Consider the following 21893-nt stretch of genomic DNA (forward strand, 5'->3'; position numbering starts at 1 on the left):
GTGTAGCACCATTTTGGACACATACACACACACACACACACACACACACACACACAAAGAGACGGCACACTGCCTTTGTAAGATATCATTATTCCTGGAATTCCTCTGGGCAAATGAAGGATAAAAGGTACTTCTAATGGTGTGTTGCGAAAGCCTAAGACTCAAATCTACAAAGAACTGGTTGGATCCAGCTGACCTACTCACTCTTCAAAGCATCCAAAACCTTGCCCCCTCCCCCCGCCTTCCTGCTATTCTACCATTGATGTTGTTTTATGGGTGTGGTGGGGGAGGAATGTAGTAACGATATTCCATTTACAATACCTACCACTACAGATAGATAGCAGAATTAGATTTATTTATCTTTTAAAAAAATGAAACCTAAGTTCATCTGCCAGCCGCCTGGAAAAGCTGAACTTTGCTGTGTTTTAACATATTCTGGGGACTTGCCTTATGCCCAGTATCCATGGGAAATAGATTATTTAGTGGTGAGGAGAAGAGCCCTCTCTGGGGTGATACCAGAATTGTGGAAAAGCTTTCCACATGCCATCAGACCTTTTCTATCACGTCCATTTTTTTTGTGTGTATGTGTGCAAAGCGCTTATTCCTGGATTTTTGCCTGTAAGATTCTAAGCCGTCGATTTTCTGGCATTGCTCTTCTCCTGGTTTGTGGCTTTGGCCTTGTCGATAGAGACCTTTAAGGTCCTCTTTGCTCCTGAGATTGCTTGTACAGGCATACACTTTGAGATCCAGGCAAACCGAAGCATATTTAAGTCATTGATTCCAGTTGTTGTTGGTGGGGAGATTTAAGCATAAAAGGTTCTGAGTTTGGCAGGATGGTGCCCTTTTGTTTTTGTGGATGTTATTGTTTAACTTGGGTTCTTTGAGGCAATTGAAACGGAAATGAGGCAATTGAAACAGAAAACTGTTTAGGTGTGCAACTGTTGCAGCAAGAGTTTTACTAGCACAGAGATGGAGACAACAAGACTTAGCAACGATCCAGGACTGGCAGAAAAAAGATGGTGGAATATGCTGAGTTGGCGAAATTGAATGGGAAAATCCAAAACCAGCAGGACCAAACATTTCATAAAGACTGGAATAAGTTTATAGAGTGTTTGAAAGATAATTGTAAACATTTAACAACACTGACAGGACTGATTTAAAGCTTGATAGTTTATGGAAAGCACTGATTTACAATTAACATAATTCCGTAATTATCAGAATTGAATAGTGAGTAAAGAGGGGAAATATGAAATGCAATTAAAAAAGATATAATGTAAGGTAATCATGGGCTGGGAGGGAGGGGAGTTGAGCGCTCGCGAGAGCGGAATATAATGTGAAAAATTGAGTATGTTATATTTATATAAAATGGAAACTTAATAAAAATGATTTTAAAAAATGAAACAGAAAGTTTTAGAAACTAGTGGCGTATATATACTTGTAAGTATATGAGTTTTTATTGCAATTATTTCTATGTTTTCAACAGATTTTATATATGTATACAGTTTTAATTCTATTAATGTTTAAATGTTTTTTTAATTATTGCTCTTCTACGTATTTAGCAATTCTTGTTTTTATCTGTAAGCTGCCTCAAGTCCCATCAGAGGAAAAGGCAGGGTATAAATAAATAAATGACAGTGATAATAATATAATTCTCCCTATATTGTCCCGTTTGTTCTCCAGCTGTTTTGAGTGCCACCTTTAACTGAGATATCAATTGCAGCACTGAGAAGCAGGGCCTTTACATTAGTTGCCCCAAACTGGTAGAATAAATGGAGTTTCATCTTCCCCCCTCTCTGCTGGCATTCTGGAGGCTGCAAAAACCCACCCCTCTTTTTTTGTCTTTCATTTGGTACTGTTTTCTTTTTAAATAATTGTGTGTGTGTCCCCCGCCCCCCGCCCCCAGTAATACACTCTTGAACATACGGAAAGGTGGTTATCAAGGGATTTTAACAAATAAATCATAATAAATCCACACATCTCTCTGTACACATTGCTCTCGTTTTCATAAAGGGATTCTAGTTATAAAATCTGGGAACAGGGGAGGTGTTGCAAACTATGGGATTTCTCCAGCTATATAATACAAGCGGATGGAATTGCATCTGTCTGCTTGTTGTGTGTGTGTGTGTGTGTGTGTGTGTGTGTGTGTTGTGTGTGTGTGTGTGTCCCCATCTCCTAAAGCCATGCTCCTGGTCTGATTAATTATCAGGGCCGGAAAGCCAGAGTAAAACCTTGTTGCTGGTGCCAGAAGTCAGCTGCCCTTGATCGGCTGCCCAGAGGACACCACATGCTAAACTGTTCTGGTCCCTGCCGGATTTAGGATTTGGGCAGAGGAGGAGAGTGTGGGCCCTAGACAAGACGCAAGGGAGACCATCTTAGGCACTGGGAGGCTCAGAATGAGTTACAGCCAGCACATGAATAACACAAGGCTGTTCTTCCCTCAAGGTTATTCCAAGTTCCCATTCCCTGAAATTAACTTCTTCTTCTTCTTCTTCTTCTTCTAGAAGCCATATTCTATCCAATTGCTCACTAAGAACTAATGTTAAAAGAAATACATTTTAATAAATAAGGCCATCTCTATTTTATGTTCTGGCTGCCCTGCGAAGATTCCTTAACCCTCACTGCAAAACTTCTGCTGACAAACCTGGAACAGAGTCCAAGGAAGCACTAGAAACGAAAATTCGGATCCCTGGGTTCTCCTTGGTTCTACATCGAAAACCCACACACCCTGTTCAGCTATATATCTCTGCCATCATTTAACGGAAGTTACATTTAATAATTCCATTTCTAAATGTAGTCAGTTAGACCAAGGAAGGGAAATCGGGGATTCCTGGGTTATCATAGTATTTAGTAGATTAGATTGTGAGGGGGAGGTTTACTTAATTAATGCATGGATTTATTTTATTAATTTGCGCCACGGCAGATTAATAAATATGTGGAATGATCCCTAGTATTCCACTGAGTCCATCGGTGCTTACTTCCTAGGAATTGTGCTTAGGGTTGCAGCCTTTAAAAGTACAGTGGTACCTCAGGTTACAGACGCTTCAGGTTACAAACGCTTCAGGTTCAGATTCCACTAACCCAGAAATAGTAAATAGTATCTGAACTAGAAATAGTAAATAGTATCTGAAGAAGTGTGCATGCACACAAAAGCTCATACCTAGAACTAACTCAGTTGGTCTTTAAGGTGCTACTGGAAGGAATTTTTTTATTTTGTTTTGACCATGGCAGACCAACACGGCTACCTATCTGTAACCAGAAATAGTACCTCGGGTTAAGAACTTTGCTTCAGGATGAGAACAGAAATCGTGCTCTGGTGGTGTGGTGGAAGCAGGAGGCCCCATTAGCTAAAGTGGTACCTCAAATTAAGAACAGTTCCAGGTTAAGAATGGACCTCCGGAACGAATTAAGTTCTTAACCTGAGGTACCACTGTACTGCAACTTTAAAAGAGCATTGCTCTCATTTAGGAGTGGTTTCTGCATTCAGATATATCACTTTATTCCTCTCAGTAAAGTTTGCTAAGAGGCTCTGAGCTATTCCACAGCAGGGCTGGGCTGACTTCAGACTTGACGAGGTTGCTTTGTTGTTGTTGTTGTTGTTGTTGTTGTTGTTGTTGTTGTTGTTGTTGTTGTTGTTGTTGTTTTACTAGAACCACAAGATCTACCCAAGGGAACCAGGTGCAAAGGACATACAGTTAGAACAAAACAACTGGGTGCTTCCCTGAGCACATTCTGAACCTAGGGACTTGTTTTTAGTACTGGGACCTAGCTCGCAGTCCTTTCACACAGAAACCCACTCCTTGTTAGCATTCTTCATTTCAACAGCCTAATTTTGATGGGAAATGTTTCTTCATTGCTGGTATTTTGGGGAGAAAAAACAAACGGAGTCAAACCCCCTTCCCGATCTACTGCAACTCGTCAAGAGATGTACTAAGGTAAAGGTAAAGGTACCCCTGCCCATACGGGCCAGTCGTGACCGACTCTGGGGTTGCGTGCCCATCTCGCTTAAGAGGCCGGGGGCCAGCACTGTCCGGAGACACTTCCGGGTCACGTGGCCAGCGTGACGAAGCTGCTCTGGCGAGCCAGCACCAGCGCAGCACACGGAAACGCCGTTTACCTTCCCGCTATATAAAGCGGTACCTATTTATCTACTTGCACTTAAGAGTGCTTTTGAACTGCTAGGTGGGCAGGAGCTGGGACCGAACGACGGGAGCTCACCCCGCCACGGGGATTCGAACCGCCAACCACACGATCGGCAAGTCCTAGGCGCTGAGGTTTTACCCACAGCGCCACCCGCGTCCCAAGAGATGTACTAGTAGATCCTTATCTACCTTCTGCCTACCTCTTATAGCAGCATGAAGGCGTACCTGTAGTATTTGATCTGCAATTCCGATCACGACATGCAAATTATTGCTTTAGGTCGCAGCGATCAAACGGAACATAGCAGACCTAATACCTTCTGCTGTCTTCCAGTTAAAGAAATCCTACTTGAATGAATGCTCTTAAATTGACTGATAATGATTGACTCAGTGTGAGGCTAGAGTGTTGGATTGTGACCGGAAAGACCCCAGACTCAAACCCTTGTCCAGCTATGAATTCTCCCTCAGCACAGCCTACATCACAGGGAAGTCGTGAGGATTAAAGCGGGGGACAGACTCTAGGGTCTAAGCTGAACCTTTGGGAGCACTGGCAGGATACAAATGAGGTAAACAAAGTAAGCAAGGTGGGCTGCAATCTTATACCTGGGAGTAAGCGCCATTGAAGGGGGACACGGGTGGCAGTGTGGTTTAACCACAGAACCTAGGGATTGCCAATCAGAAGGTTGGCAGTTCGAATCCCTGTAACGGGGTGAGCTCCCATTGCTCGGTCCCTGCTCCTGCCAACCTAGCAATTCGGAAGCACGTCAAAGTGCAAGTAGATAAATAGGTACTGCTCTGGTGGGAAGGTAAACGGCGTTTCCGTGCGCTGCTCTGGTTCGCCAAAAGCGGCTTAGTCATGCTGGCCACATGACCCAGAAGTTGTCCGCAGACAAACACCAGCTCCCTGGGCCTATAGAGAGAGATGAGCACGCAACCCCAGAGTCGTCCGTGACTGGACCTAACGGTCAGGGGTACCTTTACCTTTAAGCGCCATTGAACTCATATTTTCCAGTGGAATCAGCTCATGCACTCAACTACAAATCTGTACCATAAGCCATTGCAGAAGGGTGATATGCATGCCAGTGTGAAATGACAGAAATTAAAGACTTGACTGGCATGGGGGCCCTGCGACTTAATCAGGAATGTGTCTCCTGCCCCTGTACAAACAAGTGGCACAAGCAAGCCACAGAATGGCGTGTTGTACAGAGATAATGGTTGGTTTGTTTCACAAGCTTGCATGAGGCAACAAGTCATATTATGATCTGGTTGCACTGCTGTGGCAGCCACAAGAATGAGGGGAAGCAACAGAGGAGTGGGAGGCACATTCTCAACTCAGCCAAACTTTAAAAGAAACGATGGTTTAGCATGATGTGCAAACCAGCTTACCATCTTCTTTTCCTTGAAGCTATTCAAGGCAGCATAACAGTACTTGAATCCAAAGGATCTTGTGTGTGTGTGTGTGTGTGTGTGTGTGTGTGTGTGTGTGTCCTCGCGCACGCACGTGGTAGCACACATAATTTTACAATTTCAATGTAAGTATGGGGTTTAGTCCCTACCACAAATCCTCACCCAAATTAATACAGATTAAGCTCACTTCCCCATGTAGACAAACCCTGAGTTGAACTTTAAAGCCACTTTTTAATCTGTAATTAATCCAGGGGAGCGGAAAGCAAACACACAACCCTGTTTTGCTGAAAGTTTTAAGTTGCCTCTGGATACATTATTAATGCTTTGGGAAGCCGCTCATTTCAAGGTCAGAATAGGATGAAGGAGTCGTCTTCCGGCAACTGGAAAAAGGTTTGGGCTGTGGTGGCTTCTCCTGTATAGGGGAAACCTAAAAGGGATCCAATTTCACACTCCCGTGCAGGATCGGAACCCCTACTCTGCAATTAATCACAGAGTTTCTTTAGGGAAAAAAAATACTGAGGACTAGAAAAGGAAAATCACTATGGACTACACCCATATTTGGGAGTGGGAGAAAGGGCTTCAGTTTAGAGGGCATGGGTTCTGGATCGAAGGGGGAGATTTAAACCAGAGTGCATGGCTTCCAGATCAGAGGGAGGGTCTCTAGGACAGAGGGCAAGGTTTCTGGATTAGGAGGCAGATCTTTAAACTAGAGGACCCAGTTTACAGATTAGGCAAGCGTCTTCAGGCCAGAGGCTATGGCACCCACATTAGGAGGCAGGCCTTTAAACTGGAGGCAGGGCTGTCTTACCCATAGACGCTAAGGGTGCGTGGCACCCGGGCGCCAGGCTATCAGGGGTGCCAGGCCAAGAGTCTGGGGCCTGAGACTTGAGTCCAGGGAAGAGCCTGCCTGTCAGTCGGAGCGCTGCGGTGGGCTCTTCTGCTGCGGGCGGCTCTGCACTGTGAGAGTTCAGGGGCAATCGAGCCAGTGAGACGCTGAGGCAGCCGGGCAGCCGGCTGGCTCTGCCCTCCTGCATGCCTGGAACTGGGCAACCTGGGGGGGGCACCCCAGTGCCACAAATGCTTAAGAGACAGTCCTGACTGGAGGCAGTCGCTTGCAAATTTGGCGGCAGGGCTTCTTGACATATTTGACACACAACACCTCTTTTTCAGAATCAAATCACTACTTTTGAGACAGGGGTGCTAACTGGAATAAAATATTGGGGGCACAGGGAAGCCCCGCTCCACATATTAAATCACATGGCATGGCACCCCCCCCCCGCTTTGAAGGCAATGCTCATCAACTTTGGTGGGACCTGGCCCCCTCAAATATTTTCTTCAGGAGCCGAAGACACCTCAGCCCCTAGGAGTTGGCTCCTATGGTTTGAGATATGGTCTTTGGGCGGTTTAAGAAAGTGAAGAAAAAGCTGGTGGTAGCTGTTTTGACAGAGTGGCTTGGGAGACGACACATGTCTTCTTATATTGTAGTGCGCAACATACGCATGACCACAAACTTGACATGAGCCAACAGTGTGACGCGGCAGCTAAAAAAGCCAATGCAATTCTGGGCTGCATCAATAGGAGTATTGCATCTAGATCAAGGGAAGTAATAGTGCCACTGTATTCTGCTCTGGTCAGACCTCACCTGGAGTACTGTGTCCAGTTCTGGGCACCACAGTTCAAGAAGGACACTGACAAACTGGAACGTGTCCAGAGGAGGGCAACCAAAATGGTCAAAGGCCTGGAAACGATGCCTTATGAGGAACGGCTAAGGGAGCTGGGCATGTTTAGCCTGGAGAAGAGGAGGTTAAGGGGTGATATGATAGCCATGTTCAAATATATAAAAGGATGTCACATAGAGGAGGGAGAAAGGTTGTTTTCTGCTGCTCCAGAGAAGCGGACACGGAGCAATGGTTCCAAACTACAAGAAAGAAGATTCCACCTAAACATTAGGAAGAACTTCCTGACAGTAAGAGCTGTTCGACAGTGGAATTTGCTGCCAAGGAGTGTGGTGGAGTCTCCTTCTTTGGAGGTCTTTAAGCAGAGGCTTGACAACCATACGTCAGGAGTGCTCTGATGGTGTTTCCTGCTTGGCAGGGGGTTGGACTCGATGGCCCTTGTGGTCTCTTCCAACTCTATGATTCTATGATTCTATGATTCATATGTCCCACTACTGGGTCCAATCAAACTGCCATGCTATACAAATCTGCAAAACCAGTGAACAGGCAGGGATGATAGCAGAATAAATGAACATAACCACATGCAACAATACCATACCAAATTTAACCACGTGAAGGACTGGTCTTCATTCTCAAGCCAAAGATATGGAGGGAGTTTCTCAGGTGAGTATACCACTGGGGAACTAAAGAATCCACATATAGCAAAGACTCTGAAGACACACCTACTCTTTCTGTTCCGCAAAGCACATACATTTTCTTAATGGGGAAAAACTGATTGGCATTGAGGGTGTTGGGTGGCCCTTGAGCCTGTCCTTTGCCTCACACACCATCTGAGAGACCCATCAAGTGCTCAGCCTCGTGCTGAATTACTGATATCCACGGAGCTGCCAGTCTGCTAAGAGTTTCTCATGTGCTGTGATTGTCAGTCACTAGTCGCAGCAAGGAAACCAGAAGCTCTCTGCTTCTGGCAAAGGAGCTGCTCAGAACTGAACTGGTTCTCTCCCCCCACCCCTTACCCTCCAAAATTTTACAGGTGAGAATAAGGACACACTTGTAACACCCTGATTCTTAACTACCCTCTGCTCCTCTGCATTCTCTCCCTTGCCCAATTACACTTTGCTGAAGCAAGAGGGTGCTTGTCCTTCGGGTTAAAGATATGCTAGGAAAACACGCAACTGATTTGCAGTGTGTTATCAGCAGTTCAGCTGCAGTGTGTGAAATGTCACTGTGCAGTCCTTAAGTTTTCTTGCACGTGTAGTGGTACCTCGGGTTACATACGCTTCAGGTTATGTACGCTTCAGGTTACAGACTCTGCTAACCCAGAAATAGTGCTTCAGGTTAAGAACTTTGCTTCCGGAGGAGAACAGAAATCGTGCTCTGGCGGTGCGGCGGCAGCAGGAGGCCCCATTAGGTAAAGTGGTGCTTCAGGTTAAGAACAGTTTCAGGTTAAGTACGGACCTCTGGAACGAATTAAGTACTTAACCCGAGGTACCACTGTACTCTTAAGAGCAAGATGCATCCACCCAGTGCTTTTTTTCTGGGGGTTCGCAGGTGTACACATACCCCTAAACATTTTGTGAATCTTTGTCCATTTACTGTATTTATTTCCCCCCGATTTGATCTATAAAATGGTGATTTACTTGAGTCAAAATGAGAGTACCCCTAAACATTTTTTGGGGGGGGGGAAGCACCGTATCCACCCATCACTCAAAGGTTTCACTTCTAGAGATGACGAGGAAAGAGCTGAAACTCAAAGAGTAACTGACCTTACACTCCAGACTAAGGGCATTCTTACAAAGTATCCTCAAAGACAAAAGCAGGGACAGTGACCTACAAGGGACCACAATATTGTGACAGTCCCTGGTAAACAAGAACATATGAAGTGCCTGCTTGTTCTTCTCCATCTAATTTAAAAGGTGCAACTCTAGAATGTAGTACTCGGCACATGGCTTGCTTATTTTCCTTAAGCTGCAACACACACAACGTAGCAGGCTGTTTTTGTCTATGTAACTTCTATTTCAAACACAATTCAACATATAATATCTCACAAAGTGTCATTCTATAGACCAACACATCATGCAAACAGAACATAGCAAGAGAAATTAAAGTCCAACATTGGCATTAACCACAATATGGTATTCTAACGTTCCTTGTATGTAGATATAAACTGAATTTATTTTGTTCCATGTTTCCGTTGTATAAGAATATGAGTATGCACGGCTGACGAAGCCCAGTTGGGCGATCCAATATCTACATACAAGGAACGTTAGAATCCTCAAAGCAGCAATACGCGGAACATCATAAGATAAGCATACCATATTGTGGTTATTGCCAATATGCCAATCTAGGAACCGAATGGGCTTTTATCTCCTGACCATCCGTTGCTCTTTAATTTCTCTTGATATGTTCTGTTTGCATGATGTGTTGGTCTACGGAATGACACTTTGTGAGATATTATATGATGAATTGTGCTTGAAATAGAAGTTACATAGTCAAAAACAGCCTGTTATGTTGTGTGTGTTGTTACCAGGATTGTATTTACGTAACCTAAGGTTTAGTAGTATTTTCTTTAAGCTACATCAAACTCTCATACCTGCAAGCAACTGGATGTGCCCAATTTATTTGCCTATTCTCTGTCTGTGATCCCTTGCAACCTTGAGCCTGAGGATTTTAAGAGCCAGAGAGGTGATAACAGAGCAGGGATGCCCATTTTTCTTTCATACAGGCTTCGCCAAATCAAACTAGATTACAATCAGGGCTATCGCTGCTTGATAAATTAACATTATATTTGTATAAATCTATATAAGTAAAAATAATCCTTCTGGTACAGAAAGGATACTTGCTTTGATTTTCGATCGTATTGCATGGCGTATAGATTGTGTAAAAGGCATCTTCTTAGATTCTCAAAGATTAGAAAATGCAATACACAAGTGGAAGGGGATGCTTCTTTTACGATAGTTTTTGCCATCTATAATTTCGATAACGACTTGGTTTTAAAACAGTACATACTTTAAAATCTGCAGCCTGATGAATCTGGCATCTTTTTAGCCAATTTAAAATGTAACTTCATTAACCCATTACATGTTGCAAATACTAATTATTACTACCTTTCAGGGCAGCAGGGTCAGGAGCTGTAGAAACTGGATCTACGCCTGCATGTCTTTTATTTTAAGGACTTGTGCCTTGCACAATTTTCAAACGAAACATACAGCAGCCAATGAATCAAATGCAATCCGTGACGAGGCCCACAGATACGAAACTATAAATGCACTCCAAGTAACAAACATTTTAAAAAATCCTTAGCTGACAAATCAAAACGTCATGACAATATTTAAAATGTACGGCACAGTCTCTGCTCCTAACATAAAACCAGAGCACCGCTTTAATGAACTGATGACAAGCTGTATTTTTGTGTTTCTGTTGTTTTCAGCAAATACATTCCTATTTGGGTCTTATTGGTTTGCAAGCTGTCTCAGCTGGTAAGGTAACGTTTTATTAAGTCAGTCAATAAAATGTTGCTCCATGGTGCCCTGAGGTAAGTCCAGCCGCTCTTGCATAGACACAGGTAGTGTGAGCTGGACAATAACGTATACAGTCAACAGGAATTTCCAGGATTGTGGCAGCAATTTGCAAATTTCTGGCTGTAGAATCCACTATTGGTCAATGGTCACTGGTGATTTTTTTTTAATTTTTACAATATTCTGTTTTTAAATGTTTAAAAATCTTCTGGAAAGTGCAGACTAAAGAATAAATATATAACAATGCCAATGCATTTATGGAACTGGTTCAGTTCAAAACTTGCCTCATTCCAGATGGGTGGGGTCAGATTTAGGTGTGATGAGGCCCTAAGCTACTGAAGGTAATGGGGCCCTTTATATGTCCAGCTGTCCATTGTCAACAACAAATTGTCACTGTTTTTTGCGTTGAATATATGCTATAGGGTAATTTATGGACCCATTACTTACATCATAGGAGCCTACACAACACAAAACACTGTTGCTATATGTTTCATTTTATTAGTTTTTTAATCATATTTTAGAAATGTACCGTACATCCAGTTTCTTTTCCTTTAATTTTTTTTTGGGGGGGGGGCCAAGAGAGTGGGGCCCTAAGCTATAGCTTGTTCAGCTTATATGTAAATCCGGCACTGGTGGGGTATAACAACAAAAACAACTTTCTCAACCTTCACACCATTTGTGCATGTTAATTTATGTGCATGAGTGACCACAGCACTAGAAAACATTTCTCTTAAAGAGAGGGACAACAGTTTACAGTGGTACCTCGGGTTAAGTACTTAATTTGTTCCGGAGGTCCATTCTTAACCTGAAACTGTTCTTAACCTGAGGTACCATTTTAGCTAATGGGGCCTCCCGCTGCAGCTGCATGATATCTGTTCTCCTCCTGAAGCAAAGTTCTTAACCTGAGGTACTATTTCTGGGTTAGCGGAGTTTGTAATCTGAAGCGTATGTAACCCGAGGTACCACTGTACTCCCGAGGTACCACTGTACACCAAAAAGGTTGCAACTAACCAAAAAGGTGGAGAACTTCACGCCTTTTAAAAATTACATGAAGGAACCTAGCAGTGATTGTTATTTTCGATCCTGTGCTATTTATTAGTCTGTTCTGAGTTATATTTATTTAACACCCGATTGGAAATAATAAATGATATAATTATATTTGTATCTTTTGCAAGCTTCACTTTTTTAAAAATTAAAACCAGTGCTCAGTACAAATAAATGTATACAATGTATTATTGCAATTTTATCACACCCTTCCTCCAAGGAGCTTAGGGTGGCATATATGGCTTTACTGATGAGAATATAAGACGAGCCAAGGATTGTTCTAGTCCAGCACTTGGTTTCTCACAGTGACCAATTAGATGCTCATAGGAAGGCCACAAGCAGGATATAATTCCAATAGACCCTCCCCCTGAAGCTGTCACCCAGAAATTGGTACTCTTTGAACCTTGAGTTTCCACACATCTGTCATGATCCTCACTTTATGATCGCAGTAACCCTGTGAGAGGTATGTTGAGCAATTGTCCCAGTGATCATTCCTTTTTATTTGAAAGGGGATTAAAACTCAGGTCACTCTGGTTCTAGTCCAATACACCTAACAACTACACCACACTGGTATTGGGGTTTTGTAGGTCTACTGTCTGTGACTACTTCTGTGTAGACAAAATATATATTGGGTGACGCAGATCATAAGAATCAGATGGTTGGAAGCAGACACTAACTTCTTGAATTTCGCTGAATAATCTACCCATTGGCCTCCAACTGTGAAGTCTGACCTGCTGAAACACCAAGAAGTCTTGTGGATTGCCATACAGTCCAACTTTGGGTCACTTGACCCATGCTGCAATGTCACCCCCCAAAAAATGCTTTTTTGGGGGTGTGTGTGAGATCATGGCATACAAGCTTGCAAGATCGCAGCACCCAAAATGGCTGCCGTGATTTCGTGCAAAAATAAAATAAAATTGGGATGCCCTGTTTCTTTCAGGACACTTGGTAGGTATGGATTCCAAATGAATCAATTGATTACTGGGAAGCCAGGCAGACCCAAAACATTTTGCTGCCTGTGGTGAAGTACAAGATGGTGGTTCACATTCCATACACAGACGTCAGCTGGATTAGCTCTTGAATCTTACTTGAACACTGGTAACAGGAGAGCACACCTGAGGGCAGCAAGCTCACCTGGAGGATGTAGGGCAGGCTAGATGGCGTACACAGTTCTAACCACCAATACCTTGCTGCCGCTTTCCAGCATCTGCTACCTGAAGCAGCTGCTTCACTCTGCCTAATGGTAGGGCTGGGCCTGAGGGAAGCAATGCAGTCCCCAAACCTATCCTCAGAGGGTCTGGGATGGAGGCCTATTTTATGAACTTTAGGCTGAGCAATCATAGGCTCAAATGTTCCTCCTTCTGTGGCATTCCTTGGAGAACCTCATTGGGAGCACCAAAATGTCATTCAATACAGGGCAATCCAATTTCTTAACCAAGGGAATTAATATCTACCTTCCAGCACTTCATAGACCAAACCTTTACAACCAAACCAAAGTGTGCAAGAAAAGAAAACACGCTTGAGCGGGTGTTTAGCATGCAAATAAATTCAGAGGACTAAACAAGTAAACCAAACCACTTGGAGATGGAAGGTTAAAAAACACACCCTCCAACGCTCCATCCCATTTGATTTTGGGGAATAAATTCCCCTTGACTTCTGATATGATAACCAAATATACCACAGGAGCTAAATTCCTCTGCCCTACGTCTTCCTTCCTTAGCTGAGTTGCAGACGCAATATCATATGGATTCACTAGCCACTGTTGACCTGAAGCAGTGACAAACCCAATTAAAATTGAAGTCCACCATCTAGAAGCCACATAGCATCCACATAACATTTTACCTCTATTAGCCCGACAGGGAAGTGGCTGTCCTGTCCCTAGTCACAGGAATAAATCTGGCACGATTCCCCCTCACACTTAACCCTTTACTCTGTACTCATAGACAGAGGTCAGCATCAAGGTCATTGGTCTGGGTCTGCATAAGGTTGAGATAAGGTCAGGGTATAAATGCTGACTCCCAGTGGTGTCCATTTAAACTTTTATTTATTGCAATCGTCTGTTACCCCACTCAGATTACATCATAAATATATTTTACAACTGGAACACCAGAATCATTTCAATATAAAAACATATTTTTTAAAAAAACAAAAACTAACAGGCAACTACTGTAAATAAGCATTCAGTTCACAGAAGAAGAAAAACAGATGCCAGTGTCATAGTGAGAACATTTCGTAGCTGGGGTATCGCAACAGAAAAGGCCCTTTCTATGAGTATCACCTCAGAAATTGCGGGAATTTGGCCAATTGTGTCTGTGGATAGTCTTAATAGTCAGACAGGTTCCTAAAGAAGGCAATATTTTGGATACCAAGGCTAAGCTGGTGAGGACTTTAAAGGGAAGAAGCAAGACCTTGCATTGGGCTCAGAAACAGACCAGTTGCCAGACTGGCAAGGAGTCAAGTCTGGCAAAATGCCATCCATTTGTTTGCTAGATTTTGTGCTAATTGAAATTCCCAAGCAGTCTAGCCTGTAAGAGCATCTCCAAAAGGGCATTTCAATAGCCCTTTTTAATAAGATTCTGTATCTCTCTCATTTGTCAACGGAAGAGACAAGTATTCCCATTTTACAGAGCAAAGTGCTGAGCTGGCAGGTTGTCAACTGTCCTGACTGAGTAGGTATTTGCAGTCTAGATTTGACTGCAGCATATTGTCTTTTAAGCAGCACTGTCTACATATAGCCGTTGGCCACCTTGCCTGCCTTCTCTTTGTACCATATCTGTCAATCTATATCCAGACACTGATCCATCCCTCCACATCCCTCCAAGCCACTCATCTCTAAACTTCATATCCCCATTCTGCCTCCTTCTTTCCCCCATACATCTCTCTAGCTCCTGTGTTCTCTGTCTTCCGGGGTTGAAACCAGAACATTATACTGATACCAGAAGTATAGTAGCAAATCTGAGGTGGTTGTTTTTCCTGCTTGTACATATCGTTTTACTCCCTTTCTGTTCCTTCTATCCACTTTGATTGCTGCCGTGTGACATTCTCTCTCACATTCTAGTGACAAACTGTTTTATAACTTGTTTTCTTCTGAAGGTGACTGGCCATCTGAAGGGTCCATTAGGGCAAATACCAAGAGACGAGTGACTGCAACCTTCCACAAACCCTTTTGCAATCATCCATTGCTTTTGAGTTCCCACCCTGGGCATCTGTTGCAAAGAAACCACTTACCCCATTACACTTGGACATCCCTGCATCTTTCCTCAGGAGTGTTTAGTTTGTTCCAGGTCACTCTTTCCCTTCTTCAGTAATGCTGTATCTTTCCTCTCTCTCCTCCTTCTCTCTCGTCACCTCTTTCCTCTTCCTTAATTCTTGTCTCCTGGCTGTCAAGGATGCCTCTCACTCACTTTTACTCTCCTCTGCTCCCTCAGACCAACTGTTGGGAACATAGATCCCAGCTAATCCCTAGAGCATCTGTAATTTGCCTTGAGTTGAAAAGGAGGCAAGCACAAGCCCCTCCCCCTGGCCCTTTGGGATTGGCTGCTTTTGGGTGTCCCTCTCCAGCTGTTTATGGACAGCTGGATAGAGAGAGAGCCAGAATGGGGATGGGGAGGAACTGAAAAATGAGGAGGGATAGGGTCCAGGTCTGCCTTTCAACTTCTTATATTTTCCTTCCTCTTGTATTTATCAGTTCATTCATTTTATTTTATTTTCATTCTCTCTTTGTTAAGCTCCCTCCAACCACTCTATTTTCTCTCTCTACACTCAGCGATAAAGTGCCGAGGCCTGCAAATCAATGCATGGAAAATGCTCCCAGGGGATCAGAAACGTCCTGGTGGAAACCATTAATGGTTTAAGCTTTGGACAGTCAGGACTCATAAACTGCAGAACCTGCCTTTCTTTTCCATATTTACCCTACCTAGACAGACAGACAGACAGACAGACAGACACCCCCCCGAAGCATAATTTTAAAAAAGTAATGAAAATGCATCCTTCGTGGCGTCCCTCATTTTCACAATTTACCATACTGTCAGATGTCATAATTTGCCAAGCCATGTTAGAAAATATCTGAAGCAAACATGATGTTTGGAGTTCTGACATTTTCTGGTAATTTTCAAAAGCCAATACTGTATCCATTTTCAGCAACTCACAGAAATTGCATCGTTTTCTTAAGATATGGCCACTTAACAAAGAAAGCCTGAAAATGTCTAAGATTGTGAAAGGGGGGAGGCAGAATTCAGCTGCATTTGAGCACTTAGCAACTTGCCTTGGAAAATGTTGGCATTTACCAATAAACAATAAAAATGTGGATGAAAATTGACTATCAGTCAAAAGTCGCCTTTGTTTCCTGAACTTTGCTGTCAAATGTCAGTGATTTCTCACGGGTTTTCAAAAATGTTAAAGAAATATTGCATATTAAGATGGTTGGCATCTCTCTGTCTTGGGAGACAATGGAAGCGTGGGCTTTCAGGGGTTGAAGTCAAGCCATTGGAGATTTACAGTGATTGCTGGGGCAGATGAAGACGTCCGATTGTGCTGAGGCAGGTATACCATAGCTTTTCTTCTTTCTGTGTATTAATAAAATTCACAGAGCTTTGGCATTAGCTGAAATAACTTGCTGTTCTTTTGTATATTTGTTCAGCAGGGCAAAAAACTTTTAAAAATATTTTTTTCTGACATTTTTTGAGGCACTGTTCAGAAGAACTGACTTCATCCTCAGTGGTGTCTTTCAGTTGCCCTCAGTGATTTCATCACACAGCCAAATCTGATTGGTTGTGTAGCATCACACAACCAATTTAATATGTGATGCCAAATCAAGTGGAATTACCTGTGTGACTAATCCAGGAAGAAGATTCAGTTGGGGGGGGGGGACATAAGTAGCAGTAGCACCGTAAACAGTGGCACCTTACAAAATAAATAAATGAGCAACTTTTTAGTTTTACAGGAGATATTTCTGCACCACCAAAATGGTTAATTTTGTCTTGAAAGCACAGAATCTTCATTGCAACACTGACTGGAGATATATTCTGCTCATACATAATAGCTTGTTTAAAAGGCACTAAGGCTATTTTTATTTTACACAGGACAATAAAAAAGGCCTTTGAACCTTTCTCGCTCTGCTTTTGAGTGTTATTTGTTAATGCAGGACAGGCTGTGCAGGAAGAGAAAGCAAATGTCAAGCATTTTTAAAGTCTTACACGATAGACCTATTTAATCACAAATCGATGTAAGTCTCCCACTTGTGCAACCTGCCCCCCCCCCAATGAATTATGTAGCACAGCTATATTTCAGTGAGGGAACAGTGCTTTCTTTACATCAAACCCCTTTCTCAACAAAAGGTTGCATTCTTAAAGCAGCAGCACACTTAATGCAGGGGCTATATCTGGGCTCTTGCACTTTCCCTTGCGTAAGGGGCCACTTACCTAGGAAAATGAATGGGGATATTGAGAGTTCACCTCTATATTGAAAAGGAAATTGCCTTTTAAGAGCAGTAGTCTCGTTTCTAGGCCAACATCTCCACCTTGTGGAGAGTTTGGAGGCTTGCATCAGCTTTTTGTATTTACCACTTTCGGAAGGATGAGTTGGGAATTCTATTTCATTCCTGCTGAGCACCCAGCCTTCAAATCTCTATCTAACTTTATGGGACCACTTTGACCTCTGTCTAACTTTATGGAACACCACAACCACTTTGACCTGCCTGCTGTGGAACAGCTGCAAAATGTGTGATATTTTAGTAAGTGTTCTAGGAGGATACAGATTTGGTCCACTGCAGGGAGTGGGCCAGATTTGGGGTTATCTGCACTTCCTTTTGTCCCACAGTCCACTTTCTCCTCCTCCTCTGAAGTGAATTTGAGTATACCGTGGAATTCCTAAAGGCCCATAAGAACACAGAGCAATATTGTACATCCCTGGCATGTGGATGGTTTCCTTTGTATGTGTTATGTACTGAAGTTCTCACCCTGGGCCAGCAGGGGGATACTGTAGATAGTTATGCAAATAAGGGATCGAAAGTGACGTTCAGTGATTGGATAGTTTTAGAAAATTGTTACAGTTACATTGTACTGGAGCTCTATATAAGCAGGCTGACTGAACCCTTCAGTTCAGTTCTGTCCTGGCCTGTGAATAAACAAGAGCTGTTTGAAGAATCGCTGTCGTCTGATATGTTCACCCACAACTTAACAGTATGTGAAGCAATACCTAACCACCCAAGATCTTTTCCTCCGATTGAGAGCCTCTGAGAGCCTCTGACTTCTTGGGCCCACTGGAGATGGTGTTATCATCCATTTCCTGTAGCTTCAGATGCAAGTGTGGGCCCACAGAAAACATCAACAACTTGAAGGTTGAGGACGGCGGAGGTGAAATGAGATCTTATGGACGCTAATAGCGATCTGCTACAATGCTTGCATTCTTCGTCCTCTTCTATTGGTGAGAATCAGAAAGGCCAAAACAGTTGGTTCAAGGGAGTTAGAAACAAGGGCATTTACCAACACAACTGTGTGGGTATGTGTGTGACAAACACAGGGTTATTATCTGAAATGAAGGGTTGTGCCTATAAATTATGCCATTTGCCCTGCAAATCCTCAACTCTATATTAATCCAATTTGGATGGACTATATAGACCATTGCTTATTGATGAAGAGAATGGGAATATGGACTCTTCACATGCTCAGGGGCTCACAAATTCTATTTCACGTGGATTTCAGGTGAAGAACCTAGATTATGAAAGTATCTTCCACAGCCTGGTCTCAGTCAAGCCCTGATTATTTCTATATCTGTGTGGGGAGAGCTTTTAGGTGAAGTGGGCGCTGTGGTCCAGCAGGAATCTTCTTGTTACGAGGTGTGTTTTCTAATGGCTTCTTATTTTTTCAGGCTGCTTCCTACTTCAGGAGGAAATGGATATGAAAGGTAAGAATATGTCATAGCGGAGAGGGAAGGTGGTATTAGTGAATGTTGCCATTTAAACATACCAGATCTTCCACAGTGGAGTGGACGCTTTGATTCATACAACCCTGTTTCACACTGCGACTGTGAGATATGGGATACCCATCATTTAGTAACTGCTGACAGATTGCTTTGCAATGTAGCCATTTTGTTGGTTGAGAAGCTGCCATCTCCCACACACGCACATAGGTTGTCACGATGCCAGCAAGAGATGTATTCTTAAGGCAGACATGTTTCTGCTTCTACTGCTGTGCCAACTGCTAAATGGAGGGTAAGTCACTTCTCATGATGTGAAAAGGGGTCATCTAAAATCAGTCCAAAGGAGGGTTTAATTCTGACTGCATTCTCTTTACCTAAATTGTGTTTGAAGGCAAGGTTCAAGGGTAATGCAGAAGCAGAGTTTGGGATAAGGATAGTGGTTAACTTAGTTGTGCACCAAGGCCCCTGACCTTTTAAGGTAAGCAGATTTATTTTAGAGTCCAGCCTACTTACCGTATTGACCCCGATAAAAGCCACACTCCCCCCCCCCCCAGATTCTGACTCTGAAAAGTTAAAGTGCAGCTTAAATTCGTGACCTTGTAAAAATGGGCTTTTACGATATCACTGCTGAAACAGACATACGGTAAAACAGAACGGGTGTGAGTGCTTGCAAAGTTTTAAGGAAGTGGCTTATATTCGGGCCAGTATGGTAGATATTATCTTGAGGTCCCATGATTTAATCTTTTACTTGTGTTAGCTTAACAGCAAACAGAATTTTGAAAGACATTTATTTTTTAAAGAATAATTTAAAATAACCAGAACACAAACAAACCATTGAAAACAGTGCAGGTGACTCTAGAATTCAATATTTTTTGGAGGGGTCATTGTATGTTTGTCTGGCTTGCTTCTTGGTTAGAGCACTTTAATGCCGAGTGATGGCCTGTGAAGAGCCATATTTTGATTTAATGTGTCGAGTGCCTCATGTAGCCAGTGGGGGCCATTTTTTCTTCCTGATTTAGAGCTTTGCTTCTGGGTCAATGGAAGAGTAGTTCCCCCAGCTGTGTTCTGAAAGTTCCCAAGGAGGGTTGCAACCATCAAAACACAACATTAAAAACAGTTTTAAACAAGTTAAAATTACTAAAATAAGGTGGGTCCTAATATATATATATATCTCAAGGGTCAAAAGTCAGGGTGAACAGCTGAATTCAATGAATGCTTCTACTTGCTCGCCATACCTTATTCTAGAATGAACCATTTACCCTCATCCAAGTTTCCTTTTTGAATATGCTCAGTCTCCAGGGGACTTTCCCACCAAGGTTTTAAAGTTATACATCTCCAAACCCCAGGGGTTCCTCTAATGTGCTGATATATACCATTTGTTTCTCATTGGTCCCATTTTAGCTCCATTTCTGTCAGCACTCACCACTTGAGGTTGCTGTAAAAGGGGTGATGATTATAAGACTTCCTGGGAGACAGACAGAGGCTGTCAAAAGCTCTTGAGGGGAACAGCCAGGGCATGTCTAGAAATTAAACGTATTTTTCATTTTTAAAAACCTAAATAGAAATACAGATATTCTGAAAAAACTTTTTGGCCATTTATGATGTTAAATGGTTTTCAGCTTTGAGATCTCCTGCAATGTCTTTACCCACTTGTCTACACATGATTTTCTTTTTGTTTCCTTGTTAATCCACTGTGATCCATGCTGATTCCTGCAGCTCTGGGTATTCTACGTTGGCAGCCTCACTTGGAGACAATGTCACCATCACATGCAACATACATCATTTGGTAACATATGTCTCTTTGGAGAAGGATGGAAGGGTCATAGGCTTCTCCAGAGATCATTTTGGACAACACATTATTTTCCAAATCACTATTAGGAGCACAACGGATGCAGGGATCTACAAATGCTTGTACAATTTTGGTGGGATCAGGCAAGTCACAGATCCATTTGAGCTGCTGATAAGAGGTAAGAGACTCTGCTCAACATCCCAAAAGAGCATCCTGAGGCTGTTCACTAGTTCCTGATCCTGCTTTGATGAGTTGCACAAAGGGGACAATGGATCATATAGCATTAGGTTCAGGTGTTACTGTACCATTAAAACATCTCAAATTGTGGAGAACCAGTGTGGTGTAGTGGTTAAGAGCAGTGGACTTGTAATGTGGTGAACTGGGTTCGCGTCTCCGCTCCTCCACATGCAGCTGCTGGGTGACCTTGGGCTAGTCACACTTCTCTGAAGTCTCTCAGCCTCACTCACCTCACAGTGTTTGTTGTGCAGAAGGAAGGGAAAGGAGATTGTTAACCACTTTGAGACTCCTTAAGGGGAGTGAAAGGTGGGATATCAAGTCCAAACTACTCCTCCTCCTCCTCCTCCTCCTCCTCCTCCTCTTCTTCTTCTTCTTCTTGCAAAAGTTCATCAACCCTGCTCCTGCTCCAATAATGATGATCCTGTGTAGCTGAGCACAACCAATCCCATTAATGCAAGATTAAAGGACATTGGAGCTTCGCCACGAATAGTGTTCAGATGAGTGATGTCTCACCCATTAACGCAGGGAGAGGCAGCCTACCTCGTTTCACCGCCTGAGGCAAAATGGAAAGGTGGCACTCTCTTGCCGAAGCTACCCTGAAGCCTCCCTTCCATGGGTTGTGTGGCCGGGTCTGTGAATCAGCAATGATGACAGCGGGTTCCATTGAGCTCTTGAGAGCATTTGCAAGCAGTCACAGAGCGCACAGATCTTGCAAGATTTTGGTGAGATCTTGCTAGATCACCACCACTTCTCTACCAGTGGGAGGGTGCCCCTGGGAGGGCTGCTTCTTGGGGTTTCAGCTGCCTCAGCCTTCCTCATTGGTGGACAGGCGCTGAGTGCAAGATTAAAGGACATGGGAGCTAAATCACAAATAACATTCATTGGAGTATATTCTAAGAGTTCTTAATTCAACCCCCATGAAATTTGTAGTACTTCTTCTTCTACTACTTCTTCTTCATCATCATCTCAGGCAAGCTAGAGTACAACACTGGTTTGCATCTTGTGGGTTTTGGTTGCAAATGGGATCAAGGCAACTATTTTATGTAGAAGGGAAACAGGGTATACTGGCAACACTTAATTTCCAAAGAGCGAGATGTTGGGATTTATTCATTACTATTAATTCTTTCAATTTATATCCCATCCATCTTCCTGAAGAAGCCCAAGGCAG

The 21893-nt window shown here is 43.1% G+C and overlaps 1 protein-coding gene across 1 annotated transcript in view; it reads right to left on the minus strand.

The window, feature by feature from the left end:
• The window catches only part of KCNJ14 (potassium inwardly rectifying channel subfamily J member 14), a 31355-nt gene extending 16093 nt beyond the window's left edge, over nt 1-15262 (minus strand). Inside the window, exon 1 of the mRNA XM_081837443.1 lies at nt 15010-15262. The gene's annotated coding sequence lies outside the window, so the exon portion shown is untranslated. The remainder of the gene's footprint in view (nt 1-15009) is intronic.
• Nucleotides 15263-21893: the final 6631 nt, after the last annotated feature.

This window comes from Podarcis erhardii, assembly GCF_964252035.2.
Source record: "Podarcis erhardii genome assembly, chromosome: 13".
Classification (NCBI taxonomy): Eukaryota; Metazoa; Chordata; class Lepidosauria; order Squamata; family Lacertidae; genus Podarcis; species Podarcis erhardii.